Source organism: Xyrauchen texanus, chromosome 23 (genome assembly GCF_025860055.1).
Source record: "Xyrauchen texanus isolate HMW12.3.18 chromosome 23, RBS_HiC_50CHRs, whole genome shotgun sequence".
Taxonomy (NCBI): Eukaryota; Metazoa; Chordata; class Actinopteri; order Cypriniformes; family Catostomidae; genus Xyrauchen; species Xyrauchen texanus.
The window spans coordinates 25,329,022-25,346,496 of record NC_068298.1 but is presented as its reverse complement, the minus strand read 5'-3'; the positions used below and the strand labels follow the sequence as shown (position 1 = coordinate 25,346,496).

At 36.9% G+C, this 17,475-nt stretch overlaps 2 protein-coding genes and 1 non-coding gene across 3 annotated transcripts in view; 2 read left to right on the top strand and 1 right to left on the bottom strand.

Annotated features, from left to right (window-relative positions):
• LOC127663229 (uncharacterized) overlaps positions 1-17,475 on the bottom strand; it is a 516,242-nt gene that overhangs the window by 249,424 nt on the left and 249,343 nt on the right. The window lies entirely within an intron of this gene.
• Positions 874-945, top strand: trnae-uuc (transfer RNA glutamic acid (anticodon UUC)). Its single transcript has one exon. It is a non-coding gene; the product is annotated as a tRNA-Glu (tRNA).
• Positions 3,699-17,475, top strand: part of elf1 (E74-like ETS transcription factor 1) — a 60,244-nt gene continuing 46,467 nt past the window's right edge. The window contains exon 1 of the mRNA XM_052154735.1: positions 3,699-3,993. The gene's annotated coding sequence lies outside the window, so the exon portion shown is untranslated. The remainder of the gene's footprint in view (positions 3,994-17,475) is intronic.

The window sequence follows — 17,475 nt, the reverse complement described above, 5'->3', positions numbered from 1 at the left end:
ATATAATATATTAGTTTCACCTTTAAGTTGAATTACTGAAATTAATGAACTTTTGCACGATATTCTAATTTTTCGAGTTTCACCTGTAAAGTACTGTGTGCATTAAAATCACCACACATTTACAGTTACCATTCCTTCCAATATTTTCCAGTGTATCCCTACTTAACCTGGCACATGGATTATAGTAGTTAATTATTTAAATACTTTGCGAACCTTCCCATATTTCCACCACCACTGCCTCTTATTCCACATTCACATCCGTATCAATACCTTGTTTAATAAACGTTGCTACCCCACCAACATTTCCTCTTTTTCCTATCTCTAAGTATAGTAATATATCCCTGTAATAAAACAATAAAATAATTGTGGTTTACACATACTACGTCGGGACTATTTTCTTGGCTAGAAATTAATTTCTTAAATTCTTGTCCATTTGCAACTAAACTTCTTGCATTCCACTGCAGGATTGTTGGCACGATTATGCACCACCACGTGTTGACTGAGTGTTTACTGTTTACACGTTAAGCTTCTCATTTATCATATCCACAGTGACTCTATCTCCAAGTACTTTTCAGCCGCTCTAATTATTATGATAATTATGATCTTTCTTTCACCACTTCTGCCAGAAATGTTACAAATGCGGGGAATTGTTGCGCGGAGTCCCAGAGCACGTCTGCGCTTTACTGTCACCTGCTGTTGAGAAGAAGCAAGTACACATCTGAAAAAGCGCAAAAACTACGAACATGCAAGCAAAAGTCTGAACCTATAGTCTACATACAGCAATCTAAACATTACAGTTTACTATTGACATTACTTTAGATAAGCACGTGATAAACACGAACCTATATCCAATAATCACTATGTAATGTAACTTCCCATATGGTCTAGCGGTTAGGATTCCTGGTTTTCACCCAGGCGGCCCGGGTTCGACTCCCGGTATGGGAAAGAAATCTTTTAAACTAACAGTGGTAAATTAATCTGTTAATAAGCAATCCCCTGCACGCAGTAGTGACGTTACTCTGCTTATATTAATATATAATTTACCGTCTATAAATGTAAATTATTGAAATCTTAGATTACATTAAATAAACAAAAAAGTATTAAATAACTGTGAAAGGAGTTCTGTGTATTCACTACTTTGTATTGTCTTATATGGTTTTGACATTTACATTTATATTTCACGTAGGTCCTAAACATATTAATGATGAAGCCAGTAGCATTTACTGGGTCAAGTGTAGCCTGTAGGCTTTCCTCCATGGAAATATTGAAAAATAAAAGGAGAAAAAAAAATTGAGGTGTACCCAAGGTTTTCAAATTAGTTTTTATTTTAATATATTTTTCAGATTTGCAATACATTTCAGTTTATATATATATATAGATTTTGAGTCAACAGTACACTTATCCGAGGACCGCAGCTCTTGAGTCAACAGTACACTTATCCGAGGACCGCAGCTCTTGAGTCAACAGTACACTGATCCGAGAACAGCAGCTCTTGAGTCAACAGTACACTTATCCGAGGACAGCAGATTTTGAGTCAACAGTACACTGATCCGAGGACAGCAGCTCTTGAGTCAACAGTACACTGATCCGAGGACAGCAGATTTTGAGTCAACAGTACACTGATCCGAGAACAGCAGCTCTTGAGTCAACAGTACACTGATCCGAGGACAGCAGATTTTGAGTCAACAGTACACTGATCCGAGGACAGCAGCTCTTGAGTCAACAGTACACTGATCCGAGGACAGCAGATTTTGAGTCAACAGTACACTGATCCGAGAACAGCAGCTCTTGAGTCAACAGTACACTGATCCGAGGACAGCAGATTTTGAGTCAACAGTACACTGATCCTAGGACAGCAGCTCTTGAGTCAACAGTACACTGATCCGAGGACAGCAGATTTTGAGTCAACAGTACACTGATCCGAGGACAGCAGCTCTTGAGTCAACAGTACACTGATCCGAGGACAGCAGATTTTGAGTCAACAGTACACTGATCCGAGAACAGCAGCTCTTGAGTCAACAGTACACTGATCCGACGACAGCAGCTCTTGAGTCAACAGTACACTGATTCGAGGACAGCAGCTCAAAGAGTAAACAGTACACTGATCCGAGGACTGCAGCTCTTGAGTCAACAGTACACCGATCCAGGACACCAGTTCTCGAGTCAACAGTACACTGATCCGAGGACAGCAGTTCTTGAGTCAACAGTACATTGAGTCGATCACAGCAGTTCTCAATTCAACAGTACACTGATCCGAGGACACCAATTCTCGAGTCAACAGTACACTGATCCGAGGACACAAGTTCTCAAGTCAAAAGTACACTGATCCGAGGACTGCAGCTCTTGAGTCAACAGTACACTGATCCGAGGACACCAGTTCTCGAGTCAACAGTACACTGATCCGAGTATAGGAGCAGCTCTCGCATCAGCAGTACATTGAGTCAATCACAGCAGATTGTGAATCACCAGTACGCTACACTGAACTGAGAATCACCTCTTTCGGGCATAATATTGAGAACTGCTGATCAGAGAGCAGCTAAGGCGCATGTGTGAGCGGAGGACTTGAATGAGGGGGTTTCAGTCCGGAGGTGTAAACAAATTTTACTATTGAGTATTGTGCATGCAGATTATATCTGAAATTGTGTGGATCATGGATTAAGACTAGTTTAATCTCTTTTTATTCTTTAAATGTGTAGAACATCCACGTTTGTATATTAGTGTTTGTATTGGGTGCTTTAGGTGCAAAAAATATATGTAGGTGTATTTGAACGTACACTTGTATTTTAAGATCACTAAATGAAACACTGATGTGTTTATTTCATTAAGTTAACTTAATTAAATAAAATGTTATAATCAGCAATATGCCCTTACATATGGCTTTACTGAATGAGTGTATTCTACGACGCTGGCGTATTATTTAAAGTGAAGTCATTTCGTGATGACGTAAATTAACTGGTGAATGTTTTTTTTTTTTTTTAACAGTTCATTGAAATTAACCGTCTGAAAGAATGAACCGGTTCGCGGAAAAGACTCGGAAGTTAGCCTCATGTGCCTAGTTCAGTTAGTTTTTCAATAATTGTTGTTAGTTTCGTTTAGTTTTACTTTTTTCATTTACTTTCTTATTTCTGGTTACGAAAATGTTTTGTTTTTTATCAATAGTTTTCGTCTCAGTTTCACTTTACGAAAATTACCCTGGGAAACATAAGTCATGAAATGATGTAGAAAGAAGTAAATCCCCTCACCACAAACAACACGATTTCCCTTGAATTCCCCAAATTGGCTTGTTCCGATAATGGGCGGGGCAGTCGATGTCATTAAGGGGTCCTCTAAATTTATTATACATTAGTAAATGACGCTTAGTGTCATTAAGGGGTCGTCTCAATTTATTAGACGTCACAAATGAACGCTCACTCACCTGCGAGATAAGGAATCAATATCGCTTTATAACAGCATAGCGGACAAATTGACTGTCATTGTGTGGCCCGATTCCGAATAAATGTTTTATCAGATAACGTGTGTTATGAAGCGGTGGAGTAAACGTCTTTTGATTGGTCAACGGCAGGATTGTATCCACAACCCTGAAAGACGCGACGCGAGCTGCCAATAGAGACAGCACGTTCTTGGGAGCGTTCGTCGCGTCGCTCTGTAGCAGTGTAGATGAGGTTTAAAGCCGAACGCTCGACCAATCGCATTCGAGGGAAAATGTGAGCGCAAGGAATTCCCCACGCAGTGAAAACAGTGTAACCTTATGTTAGGCAAGAGAAACTGACGAAGCTTACTTTGAGCTAGGAACAATGAATTTTCACAACATTCCTTTCTTTCGCTTAAGAGAATTAAGTCATTTAAATTTAAAGAAGAGCCCCTAAACTGAAGCGGACAGGAGGACTCGAATGATAACAGTTTGTTAAGGAATTGTTTCATCTGTATCCATCACTTAGCCCATGTTAAACCTAAACTTTCTATCTGTAAAGTATGGCACATTAGGATAAAAAGGTAAGTGTTTGTAAAGTGTACTAGCATGCTGTAGTGTATTGTGCTTCCTTGCTGTCCTTGCAAATGCTTACGCACTTCTAAAATAGATGTTTTTTTTAAAAGGTTTGATGGGATTCAAACTACCCAGAATGACTTTTACAAATGAAACATGCATGCAGTGTATCACACATATCCTTTCTATTCTTTCCTTTTATAAGAATGGGAGTTACACTGAGCCATTTGTATTTGCTGACATTCCACTAAAGCAACCTGATTAAAACATATGACTGTTGTCTTCATACTAATCCCATATGGCTGGGTTTCTAAACTGAATAGCCCCCAGGATATCTTGACCCACTGCTCTGTTGTGTCCCACACCCAATAATGTGCACTGAGTTGTTCCAGCATGATTGAGGGCATGTGACCAGAATGACTTGTTCAGTGTGAGAATCCCTTGTCTCAGGCTGACATTGCTGGTCAAGACACAGTTAAAAGGCTTCACATGAGTGTGAACAATCAGTTATCCAGTCCTCGTGCTGAAGCTTGTGGTACATCAGTGTATCAAAGTTATTGTTTTTTTTTTTATCTCAGCCCGAACACTCATTAGTTAGGCTATGGATGTTTATATTTAAAACTGGGTCATCTTTGCATCATTATTACCTCTTTAGACACTATGCTATTGAGTGTCAAATCCAACTGCTGTTTAATGTAAAGTAGTACATAGTGATGTAGTCTTTTTCTTAAAGGGACAGTTCACCCAAAAATTAAAATAATCTCTTGATATACTCACCCTCATGCCACCATCCCAGATGTGTATGACTTTCTTCTGCTGACCACAAAGGGAGATTTTTTTGAAGAATATCTCAGCTCTGTAGGTCTATACATGCAAGTGAGTGGTGACCAAAACATTTAAGGCCCAAAAAGCACATAAATGCAACATAAAAGTAATCCATACGACACAAGTGGTTAAATCCATACCTTCAGAAGCGATATAATGGTGTGGGTGAGAAACAGATAAATATTTAAGTACATTTTTTACTCTAAATCTCCACTTTCACATTCACTTCTTTTGTTTTTTGGCGATTAGCTTTCTTCGTGCATATCGTCACCTACTGGGCAGGGAGGAAAATTTACAGTAAAAAAGTAAAGCCTTTAATTTGCTTTACTTTTTTTGTGGCTTGATGTCTCTTTGTCTAACTGTCTTTTTTGTCTAACTAAATTGTTGGGGATTAAATGTCTACTTTGAGACAAGCAAATTGAAGTATCTCTTTTGGCTGTAGCGTTCTCAGCATTGTGGCCATTGGGAGGTGCTGGGTTGGGGAGTGTGTTATTAGTCAGCTCTGTTCATGCAGAAATGTTATCTGCTAGCTCTTATACCCCCTCCCATCATAACAGCCCCTCCCCACCCCTTGCACACCCCAGAGGCCTTTAGATAGCTGGAAATTCCAGTCCTCTGAAACTAATTATCCACAATGAGAGGCTGTAAATAGTACCTTAGTTGGTAGCATTCTGAGCCTTTTCTTTCAGAAATAATGTCCTTGGACTCCTCCATTTTCTCCTTATGACACTATGTGTCTCGTAACACGTGCTGAATGACCCTTTTTGAGCTGGATTGGAACAAAGGGGCTCTCAGATGAGGCACATGGCTGAGATGTCTGTCTAGGGAACATCCCATCCACTCGCCCTTGAATACGTGGCCATGACGATACCAAGTGCCCACTTTGGAATATGCATCCATGATGTCACCATGGAGCAAGCAAAAAAGTCAAGGAAAGATATTGGCTCAGTCTACTCTTGGTAAGCTCTGACTCACATGAGTTGGGACTTAATGGGCTGGATATTGATTTGTCTCCACATTTGAAGACATCAGTCTTTATAAACTCTATATCCAGGAATCGCATATCCAGGGCATCATCAGCTGAGAGCTTGCTGCAACATGAGCCATCTCCTTGCAGACAGATCACAGGCATCAGCAAAGATATCTGGAGTGTGTTGGAGAAATATGACGCATTCTTTTTCTGTGTCTAATACCATTCATTGTCATGCAGCATCGTGCAAAATATCGCACTGAGTAATTGTATATTGAATTAGTCTTCAAAGCCTCTACATAAATCCTGTTAATATCACTTTCAGCTCTAGAACACTGACGAGCACAAACCAGATGCTACATCTCTGTGTCATACAGTGGGTGGGCCAAATTGAGTCCATAAGTTTACTTTCCACAAGGTGGGGGTGTTCATAACAAGCATGTGGTGCATAATATCGATACTGTACAAAACAGAATGTGTTCATACTAGTCATTTGTTTCTACGCTTAGTAATAGTACAAATTTAAATAATTATGTGAATACCCCCAATATGGTGCTTTCATTCACTCTCATAGTGATTTTAATTGAATTATTGAAGTTTCAATAATGCAATGTTTTTAAAAAGGAACCAAAACCACTACAGTGTAAACCCTAATGTTGCCATTACTGGAAAAAAATCAAGTTGTCTTAATTACACAACCATTTTTCAGATGTCAAATACTGGGTTTCCTGAACTTATTTTTCTTAAAAATCAGATTTGAAGTGTTAGTAACACAAACTATTGAGTATAAAAATTGAGGCTATAGGGAATACCCACAATGCCTTCTGCTTGAATTATTGAATTATGTTTCCTTGGTCAAAGAGCTCTTTTGTAGTACTATTTATGTTGTTTTGTTGCACATAGTTGTTTCGTGTGATTCACCATTAGGGTGATCTGTGTCCCCTTTGGTCAAGTTGGACCCCATTAACACCATTAGAGAACACCTCTTAGAGAAATCATTTTTATGTATTGATACTAGAAACCGATATCATTTAACTTTTATAAGCTGTGTTATTGTATGACCTAAATTTGAGGTCATTAAATTTAAATAATGGGGATTTATAGTAACAAAGGACTTAAATATTGATCTGTTTCTCACCTACACCTATCATATCACATAAGATATGGATTTAACCATTGGAGTCTTATGGATTACTTTTACGCTGCCTTTATGTGCTTTTTGGAGATTCAAGTTCTGGCCATTCACAATTCACTTGCATTGCGAGGACCTATAGAGCTGAGATATATTTTTTTAATCTTTATTTGTGTTCTGCAGAAGAAAGTCATACACATCTGGAATGACATGAGTAATTGATGAGAACATTTTCATTTTTGGGTGAACTATTTAATTTATTAAATATGAACACCAAAGTTAAGTGAACCTACGTTTTGGAGACACCATTTCTCAATTCAATTGAGGGAATTTAATTTACTCAGTCAATTAAGTAGTGTCAACTTATTAGGGATTTCAGTGTATTGTGTGCACTTCGTTCTTCTGTTTAAGGGAGAATGTACATGTTGCCACAATATTGTGTTACTTAATTTCTGCATATTGGAAGTAAGGGACCTTCCACACGGTTCACTGTGTGATACGATAAAAAAATACATTTGAGAAATTCCAGCCATTCCACCTAATACATGTTGCTAGGATACGTCAAGCTACAGTACTTCGATTTAAAACCTGTTCCTGATACATTTCCTAACAATTATCCAACAATTACATTCTAATATAGAAAGTAATCTTGGACATCTGTTTGCCTTTACATTAGATTAATTCATTAGCTTTTTAACCTTGCTGTTCAGATGGCAGTAGACAAATATGTGGGAGTTTCATTAAGCAAGGCATTAAAGGGATACAAGGCCAAACGGATCAGTTTTGACTGCCTTTGTTTTGACTATTTTGTTTTATTTTTTTTGCTTGGCACATCTTGTTGATGGCTGATATGAATGAAGATGTGGGTGGAACGTAGTGGATTTGCTCTCAACTTAAAAAAATCAGAAAATATATTTTGGGAAACCTGTTTGAAAACATTTTATTTTTTGTAATTTTGTTTAGTGATCGCAGAAATTCCACACTTCAGTTTTAAGAACTGAACTTTAAATGCAAACTGAGGCTTTATTGTGCAATGGCTATCTTTCAGTTTTTTGATCGTTCATGTTTTCAGGATCCTGAGTTACTGGAGTAACCAAGCCAATGTTTCAGTAGACATTGAAGTACATTATAACATTATGTTTATTTTAAAAGTCAGTGTGTGGATAGAAGTGTTGTGGGATATTGAGGAAACGTTCTTGAGTGGATTTGAGATTTAGATGGTCCATTAAAGCTGCAGATGTGACTAATTCATGCAGCTGATTTACACTTTGAAGTAAACGCTGTCTAATGTGTAAAGTATCATGGCATATTAAATGAGAGACTGTTAGCACTTCACATCAAACCTTTGAGCGAAAAGCTCAGTAAAACGCTTTGAAACGCATTCAAAATGTTCTCTCATTAGTTAGAATCAAATAGAATCAAAGCAAACAGCATTTTCTATACCTATTTACTTATTTATTTGTTTTTTTTTATCTAAAGGCAATTTCAAAACAATTGGCCGTTCCACCCTCAGGCTTGGATTTAAATTATTTAAATGGATGGAGACATTAGGTATTCATCTAGCATAATGCTTTCCAGTACCTGGGTCCTCAGAGAGAAAACATGCCATTTGACCATTTAAGCTCTGAAACAGCCTCCACAACCATCATTAACTGCTCAGTCTGATATATTTTACAATAATGTAAGTGAAAGGCATTGTGAGCACATTCATAGTCTGAGATAAATGATACGTTTGGGTGAAATGTTTATTTTAAACAAAAGTCAAGTGTCCCAGTTCTTATTGTCCACTGCTCTGGTCAATAATGTCAGTCCACAGATGTGTGACTCAAACTGTCTGGAATTTGGCCTTGCTGTTTGTGTAATGTTTAATTGGTTGAGGCTTGTATACTCTCTGGGAAGAGGTGGCAACTTTCTTGTACAGATCTTAATAACAGAAGTTATTTCCTTTAGATCACATTTTAAACATTGATATAACAGGTGCAAAATATTATAGTCTGTCAGTTAAATAAATAAATGAATGGGTCAGAAATGACCCCAAAGTTTAGAAAGTTTTTTGTATGTAATCTGATATAAGATATTTTTAAGATGATTCTATTCTTGGCCTAGTTAGGCTTATTGTATGAATAGGTAACAGCCTATTTAATTACAATACTGAGAAATAATTAAAATGTATTGATTATATTGAACTATTGGACTTAAAGGCTAACAAAACATTATTTTTATATTCTTTGGAAAAATATGTTGTCGTATTTTAAAAGAAAAAAATATGCAGAAAAAATAAAAAAAAGAAAAAAAAAGAAAAACTATTTGTCAACCTGGTCTTATAGAATGAACGTTACTCTATATAAAGTTTTGCAAACTGACTTGTATGTGCCACTTTCTACATTTTGCTGTAGTTTCCTGGTGAAATGAACACCAGAGGGACTACAATAACAGTGTGGTTTAATCATTGTCACACAAATCACAAGTACAATTGCTTATTTTGATTTTCTAAAAACTTTATTTCACTCTTATTCACCACCTGCTATGTTATGATATCAAAACACTTTAATGCGTGATTTGAAAAATTAAACATTTTAACACTTGTATTACAGACCCACTTACATATACACACTTCAATATCATTAGCTTGCTTGGTAGTTCACCTGATACAGTGATGACTTCGAGCTTGACGACAGAAGCGACACAAAATTATGTGGATGCTTCAGTTAATGTGTGTTTTAATTTTGAATTTGAAACACTATCGGTTAGGTGTTGGGTAAGGATGTCTGTTTTGAAAAATCTAATTGATCTTTTTGGACACTATTGTTTAGGTTTAGAGTACAGTTTTAGGTTAGGGAGGTACGTTTTACTTATTAAAACCTCCATCTAAAAATTAACCTTAAACCTTAAATTAAAACACGTCTGATTACAACCTCAATTAGCTTGATTTTGGCGCTCCCTGCTGGACATTTCACTTGAAAACTGCAGCCAAACATGTAACTAAGCACGTTATTTATGTTTTGCAAAAACTTTGCAATGCTCACGTAAATTTCATGAGACCAGGCTACATCATGTCCCTGAAAATCAACACTGGGATGTGTAAATATGGACCCTTTTCACACTTTGGGGTTTTGGAAAGCCAAAGTAAATGAATGCAGGGTAAACTTCCATAGCGGTGAAGGGAAGACCACAACAAATATAATTTTTGCTTGGCCAATTGCTCCAACATCAAAATAAAAACACCACAATTACATTTCACAACATTTCTAATGCCGAAAAAATAGAGAATTTGATTTATGACCGTAGGAAGAGAGAAGATGGGAAATCTACTGTCTCTCAGCAGCTGTGTTAGAAACCTCACTAGATTTTTTTTTAATTATAATTTACTAATTAGAGGGTAACATAATAAGTGTAATGTTTGAAATTTGCACTAAATAATACAAAAATTGCAATTATAATATGTTCTAGATATACACTGTTAAATAATGTCATCATAGTCTGTGAAAAGTGTCTATTGCCTTTAATAAAAAAAAAAGATTAATGACTGTCAGTAATTTATTGTTAACTGAATAGTCTATTTTATTTCATCAGCTACATGATTGTAGTCACGACTCGGCTCTGCCCTATGCTCTGCTATAGTGGATTACTCGTCTGTCTTTTGCTTTTAAAAAAACTCAAAATTCAAGGTTACAGTGAGGCACTTTCAATGCAAGTGAATGGGGCCAATTTTTGGAGGTTTCAAAAGCAGAAATGCGATGCTAATCATTTGATAAAAGCACTTAATTCTTCTGTGAAAACTCATGTGCTATTTGAGCTGTAAATTTGTTTAAATTTGGCATTTTTACTGTTGTTTAAGGGTTTGTTGACCACATCGTCATGCCATCAAAGCTGTAAAATAGGCTATAACTTTACACAGAAAAATGTAGTAGGTGATTTTATCACACTGTAGTCTTGTGGCTATACTTTTAAAACATTGAGTATTTTAATGTTTATGAATTGACCCCATTCACTTACATTGTAAGTGCCTCAGTTATTACCCAGATATCTGCTCTGGGTGTCAAGTGAAAATAATTAATCAACATTATGCTACAAATGCCGTCGATTAAGCTTAACTTGTATTGAACCAGGAATATTCCTTTATTCTGTTAAACTAGCAATTTTAATCTGCATTGCTGGATGCTTTCAGTGGGAGTGTATATATTTACCTGAGCCACTGGAAGGAATGACACCGTACCTCGTGCAGTGATGGAATTTCCTATGAAATTCTGCTAGTCCCACTGAATGCGCAGTCACTCTTTTCTGTTTGAGATCAGCAATGATGTATATGTTCATAATCCAGTGTGTCTTGTCATTCTTAGTTGAGAGGATTGGTCAATGTTGACCAGATCTAATATTATACACGTTTCTATTTACAAAGGTTTGTAGGTTTATAAAGGTGACCACAGAATCTTGCAGATTTTGGCATTCAATTACTTTGTCTGTGAATTAAGCACATAATGAACTGAACTCTGGTCACCTAGGACTTTTAAAGGGCATGTTCATAGTGAAAATGTTGGTGAGGCTAATAAACCACAAAAACCTTTGGCTTACATGTTTTTGTGGACATTAAAGCATGTTCACCTCCACTTTAAAGGGGTCATGACATGGTTTTTTTTATTGTATTATTATGTTCCCTTAGGTGCAATTATAGTATTAATATATTTTTTTTTAAGAAAAACTTTTAAAATCTAGTGATTTATGACCTTTTCCCACCCTGTTTCTCATCCTCTGATTCAAACAGTCTGTTTTGGGGGCGTTTTCCATTTAAGACTTCAGTGTTAACGCCCACTGTTATGATTGGCTAACGTCAGTGCCTATGTATCAATTATTGACGCCCCCAGCCAGAACAATATGCAAGTAAACTAAGTAAAAACACTGTGATTATTTATAATGAATGAAATTGCGCTTTAAAAAGTAGTTTAAAGTTTAAAATAGATTACTTACAGTTTGCATCGTTGTTGTTCCCAGAATAGTCGGCACGGACTTATCTTTGAGCAACAGTTTTCTGGCAAAGCCAGCATCATATTGAGATTTGTTCTCAAAACAGTCATCCTTAAAATGTACAGAACAAACGCTTAAGTTAACACTGCCGTGACTGGAACGTCCGCAAAAAATAAACTGCATCCATTTTTCCCTGACGCCTGGATCTTTCGGCAGCTTATTCAGAGGTTTTGTTTGACCACAGCCAGGAACAGCACATCTGTGTGGCATCGTAATTTTCCTGTGCACAAGTAGTCTCTGTCAGAGCTCGCTGTCCATCGACTGAACACTTGTGAGGCGCACGGCGATACTGAAATGAGCGTAGTTGTCTTGCGCTTAAATCGTAGTTATCTTGTGCTGGAGGCGGTCATATGCAAACGCTGTTACGTCACTTCTAACCGACACGTCACTTCTAACCATGAATCCAGAACGAGCTGTATTTTGAGCTTGATTAAATAAATGATTCGTTTAGAATGGGGAGGACGTCTTAAAATATTAAACTTGCAGGACGTTTTAATGATACAAAGACCTCTTATATACCAAAAGATCAAGGCAAATTTGGTTTCTCATGTCATGACCCCTTTAACACTATCATTTGTACAAAGCACCAGACAAATGTCATCTTTGCTATTGCAGTCCTGACTTCATGTTTCATCTGTCTGGATTTAATTAGAATGCTCCACTACCCTTTTCTCTTGCCCCTTGGTAGGTCCTTTGAGAGTGACTCTTAACCAGGATGTTACAGAGGGAGGGCTTTCCTTTGTGTTCAGAGACGCTTACAGTCAGCACCTGACCTCAGATTCTCACAAACAACATGACTAGCCCTAAGAAGTGCTTTGTTGATTATCTCCCTTTTTTTTGTGAATCCAACTGTATTTTTTCTCTCTCAGGCAATATGAAGATGCATCACTGGAAATGATTAGACATTTACAAGTTACTTACTTTCCCTTCAAACCAGGTTTTGTGTGAAGATGGAACATGTCAGATGGTTAATATAAACTGAATTTAACCTGGGATGTAGTGTACATTAGCATTCCTCAGAGTACAACAGTAAGACCACATTTATGTTTGTATATCAGCAGTTTATTTGAAGTCCATTCAGAAGAAAAAATAAACATAAGATCCAGTCCTGACATGAGCAAAATCATAGTGTGAATTTGCTTAAAAAAAAGGGGCCTACTTGTGGCTAGAGTGTCTTTAGCTTGGTCTCAGTCTTGCAGCTCTAGTAAAGGCAAGTGGGCTGGTTTTATTTTTAGGCCGTATAGGAAAGGTGTGTCTTTGCACTTTGTCAGCAGAGCCACGTGATCTGGGTCTGGTTGCTATGAGGGCAACTGAATTCTCTCCACACGCACTCTATTCAAAGAGCCTACACAGACAAGGATATTATTTGTTGTAGTTTATTGCCATTATATTAGTTTTTAGTGTAAATAATATTACATCACATAATCCAAATTAATTCATTGTACACCAACGAACCAATGCATTTGTTTGCATATAATTTATAATGACAATCTTAGACTTTGATCTGTCATGGCCAAGACATGATATGAAAATGAATATCTAATATGACAGCTGTAAGACTAACGGAAGTTTGATGTCGCTTGCAGTGTGACTGAGAATACCTTCTTCATCACTTTGACAACAAACAAATGACAAAGCAGCATTGATAACTTAAATGGGTCATGTAACCACCCCCCCCCCCAAAGGTTTTTTTAACCTCTTAATGACGGGTGGGTCAAAAATGACACACTTGAATATTTACATTAATTTATGTTTAATACATGTATAAACTAGGGATGCACCGATAGCACTTTTACTCTTCCGATATCGGAAATCTCAGTATCGGCTGATCCCAGTCCGATACAGTGTTGTTTTTTTGCATAATCAGTTTAAAATATCTTTACATTATTCTGTGGAACTAACTGGGAATACTCTTTAATATGTAAGAAACACAAACCTCTCACATTATATCAATATAAATGTATAGATTATTAAGAAAAACTTTGCTGTTAACTATTATACTGGATAATGTAGCATCAAAATTAAAAGTATCTGGACTTCAGATCTCTTTTTTTTTGTTCAATTTAGTTGTAAGATATCAGCTCATTTTTCATTCACAGTTATTTTTTGGAACTCATTCAAATTAAATATTATTATAATTAATAAACAAATGATATAATAAAAATATATGATAATAGTAATACAAAGTAATATATCTCAATGTCCAGGAAGTCCTGTATGTGTTTGTAGGCAAGTTCACAGTAGTTTAATTAGCTTCCTATTCAAATGCTGGTAAAAAAAAAAAAAAGAAGCACCTCCAGTGCCATTCTGAATGCATATTATAAGTGTACCGAACTTTTGAGCATCTACATCTGAGATGTTGTTTGTGAGTAGTGCTCAAATACTGCTTTGGATCGGTTCGTCGGACCAATACCCAAGCCGTCTAAAAGCTTTAGTATCACAGCTGATACCGATCCAGGTATCGAATCGGTGCATCCCTAGTTTGAACTATGACATTTTTAACTAATATTGACGTCCAATATATCATTTGAAAGATGATGCTTTTTGAAAGACTTTAAAGAGATTTTGACGATCGCAAATTTACAACAATAAGATTTTATTAAACGTGTCAGGAGTGAAAATCAAAACACAGAAAATTTTACTGGAAGTTCTGACCTTTATTGTCAACCAACCAAACACAGATGAACACAATCATCCAAACTTATGCTTTTAATTGCAAGAGTCCAATAAATAATAGTGATTCTAGTCCAAAAATGTATAAATATGAAGAAATATTGATCAATCTGTTTTTGTTCAGGTTTTATATATTCAACACCATTCATGTACTATACTCTGCAAAATCTCGCACTCTTTGTAGTTTTTCGATAGCAAAACACCCAAACATGATATTTGGGGGGCTCTTACGAAAAAAATTAGCCCTCCCTCAAAATTTCCTGTGCAGTTGTGATTGGGTAGTCATTCAAAATAGCCAAAAAGGACAGTCGACATGAGTGACGCAAAGATTTACATCATCCATATTTATCTCTGTATAAAGTCGGTCATTGAAAAGCTATATCATTTTTGACTGATGGGTCGTGTAGCTAATAAAAAGATGAAAACAATGATATGAGGGTTGTATATATATCCATGATGCTGATTCACAAAAAATAACTCTGCTTTTGGACCCACAATCTGATCCACCCTTCTCGGATTCAGTCACAATCACTGAGGACCTGGAGAACAAGTGCTCCTGACTGCATTTGTTTCATCAAACCCCCTGTTCAACTGCACATCCAGGGGTCTCGTGCATGTCATCATCAACAAATGTCTAATTGTCTGCTTTTAAGCTAGCCCAAGTTTGTGTTTGTTGACCAAAGAGTTCAAGAACTGGAAGAGTTTTATTTTGGGTATGTAATTTTTAAGCTCATGCAAAAAAAGGGGTCAGATGTTAAGAGGTTAAAGTGAAACACTCTGTGTACTTCACCTTTAAGGCATGCCCACTGTTATGATTGGTTAACATCTTTGCAGCGCAATTGCCCCCGCCATTACAAGTGTGAAACGTGTGTTCTTTCTCCAAGAATGTTAAAACATGCAAGTGAATTGATTTTCAAAATCCCCTAAAAGCACTCAGTCCAGGCAATAATTGATACCTATAAGTCCTAATTTATGTTAAGCACGCAATCAAACTACTACAGGTGTTTGACTGAAATAACAATAGAAAACTGAACAATGTAGGCACACTGTTGCTCCCTAATACTTCTATTATTAGGCATACAAGATTTGGTGATAAAATGATGCTATCTAAAGCTGACAAGAGTGAGACTAACACAAGCTGCAAATGTGAAGGGTTAGTAAATCTGTATCCAGCAGTAGGGTTTAATATTAGGGACAGTTGGCCTGTGATTTCCCTGTCTTTTCTCCCCACTTCAGTATGCATCTTGTATCAGGAAGTACGGGATGTTTGTTGGGTGGGGAACCCCCTCCTCCCAGATAGCTTTGGTTGGCTGATTAAATACCGGACTTTGGCCGTTCTGTTACATTAATTTCAGCTAAAATGAGGGTCCTGGCTAATACTATACAGATGAGAAAGCTGACATCTTTACTATTGTTTACTTCACAATTGTCTTCCGTTATGCTCCGTGTTATGTGTTCTTACATAATAAAATAATTACATTTCAAATCAATATTTTGAAAGCTATTGTGTATTTATTAGATAAATAACCCTGTAATAAGCATGATCCACTCCACGTTGGATTCCTGACCATGGTTTATTTTGCTATGAAAATGTCTGACTATAAAATTCCTTCATGTCTAACAAAGGCAGATGAACATTAGAAATACATTTGTTACTCACCAGCAATACTGTTGTGTCCAAAATTGTAGCTACTGCTCTATCTTTGTATACAATAGTTTATTTGCAAAGCCTGAATCTTTGTTTTCAAAAGAATCCAAAAAAAATGTGTCACAAACATACAATCCCACACTGATGTATTCAGGAGCTTCGTTTGAATAAGCCAGTCATACAGTCATTCCTAACATTGGGATCCTTTGAAAGGCTATGCAAAGATGCAGCTTTTCCACAACCAGGTATACAACAATGTCTATGGACCTTGCTTGATTCTTTTTGCTGGTTAAAATCAAACTACAGTTACAATAGTACCACTTTTGTTTGAGCGCCCCAGCGGCTCTCTCTTTTACCACGGTGATTACGAATGTTGTGGAGGTGGGAACAATTCCAATGAGCCCCTTTTCTATGTCACTATGGGGCCGATTTGATAAAGAGTTGGAGAGGACATTTCGAGTTCTGAAACTTACAGTATGCTTGTACAGTACAATAAACTCTTATATGTCAACATATCAAGGAAAATCTGATTCCTCATGACATGACCCCTTTAAACCATTGATGAATGACGATGTTTAAAAAAGTAAGTTATCAAATCTTTACATCACCTTTGCCTTTCTGTATATTCTGAATAGGGCTTCTACAGATTATATTCAACATGAATACATGGGAAGTTGGCATGTTGTTTCTGAGAGTTCTGGTACCCTAGGATCAGCTCACATAATGCCAACTCGCTGGCGAGCAGCATCTCCAATCAGTCATTTTGCTTTGGCTCCTGCATGTTTATTTTCCCCTTTTGTATGGCCGGAAGTGTGTTGTGTCTGCAGTGTCGGAGACCCAGATTTGGATCAGTGACAAGCTTGATTCGGAGGTGCATTTTTTCCTCTAACATTAGGCTACATTTTATACTCCACTAATGGTTAGGTTTGGGTTGGGGGGGTACAGCTTAGAAAATACAAATTAATCATCACTGTATTACTGCCCATACAGCTGAAATCAACTCGTAAGGTTTTGTTGCCCCTCTGTAGACATTTCACCTGGAAAATGGAGCTCACATGTGCATATACGCCCTACAATAGTTACCTCTTTGACAACTGGGGGCAGTGTTTTGAATTTCTTAAGAACAGCCTGATTTTAGCTAAAGAATAGTCAACCTACTGTTTTTGATTTCACTGTGAGATCAGTCTGAATGATTATGGATGTGTTGTGGGTATTTTGCA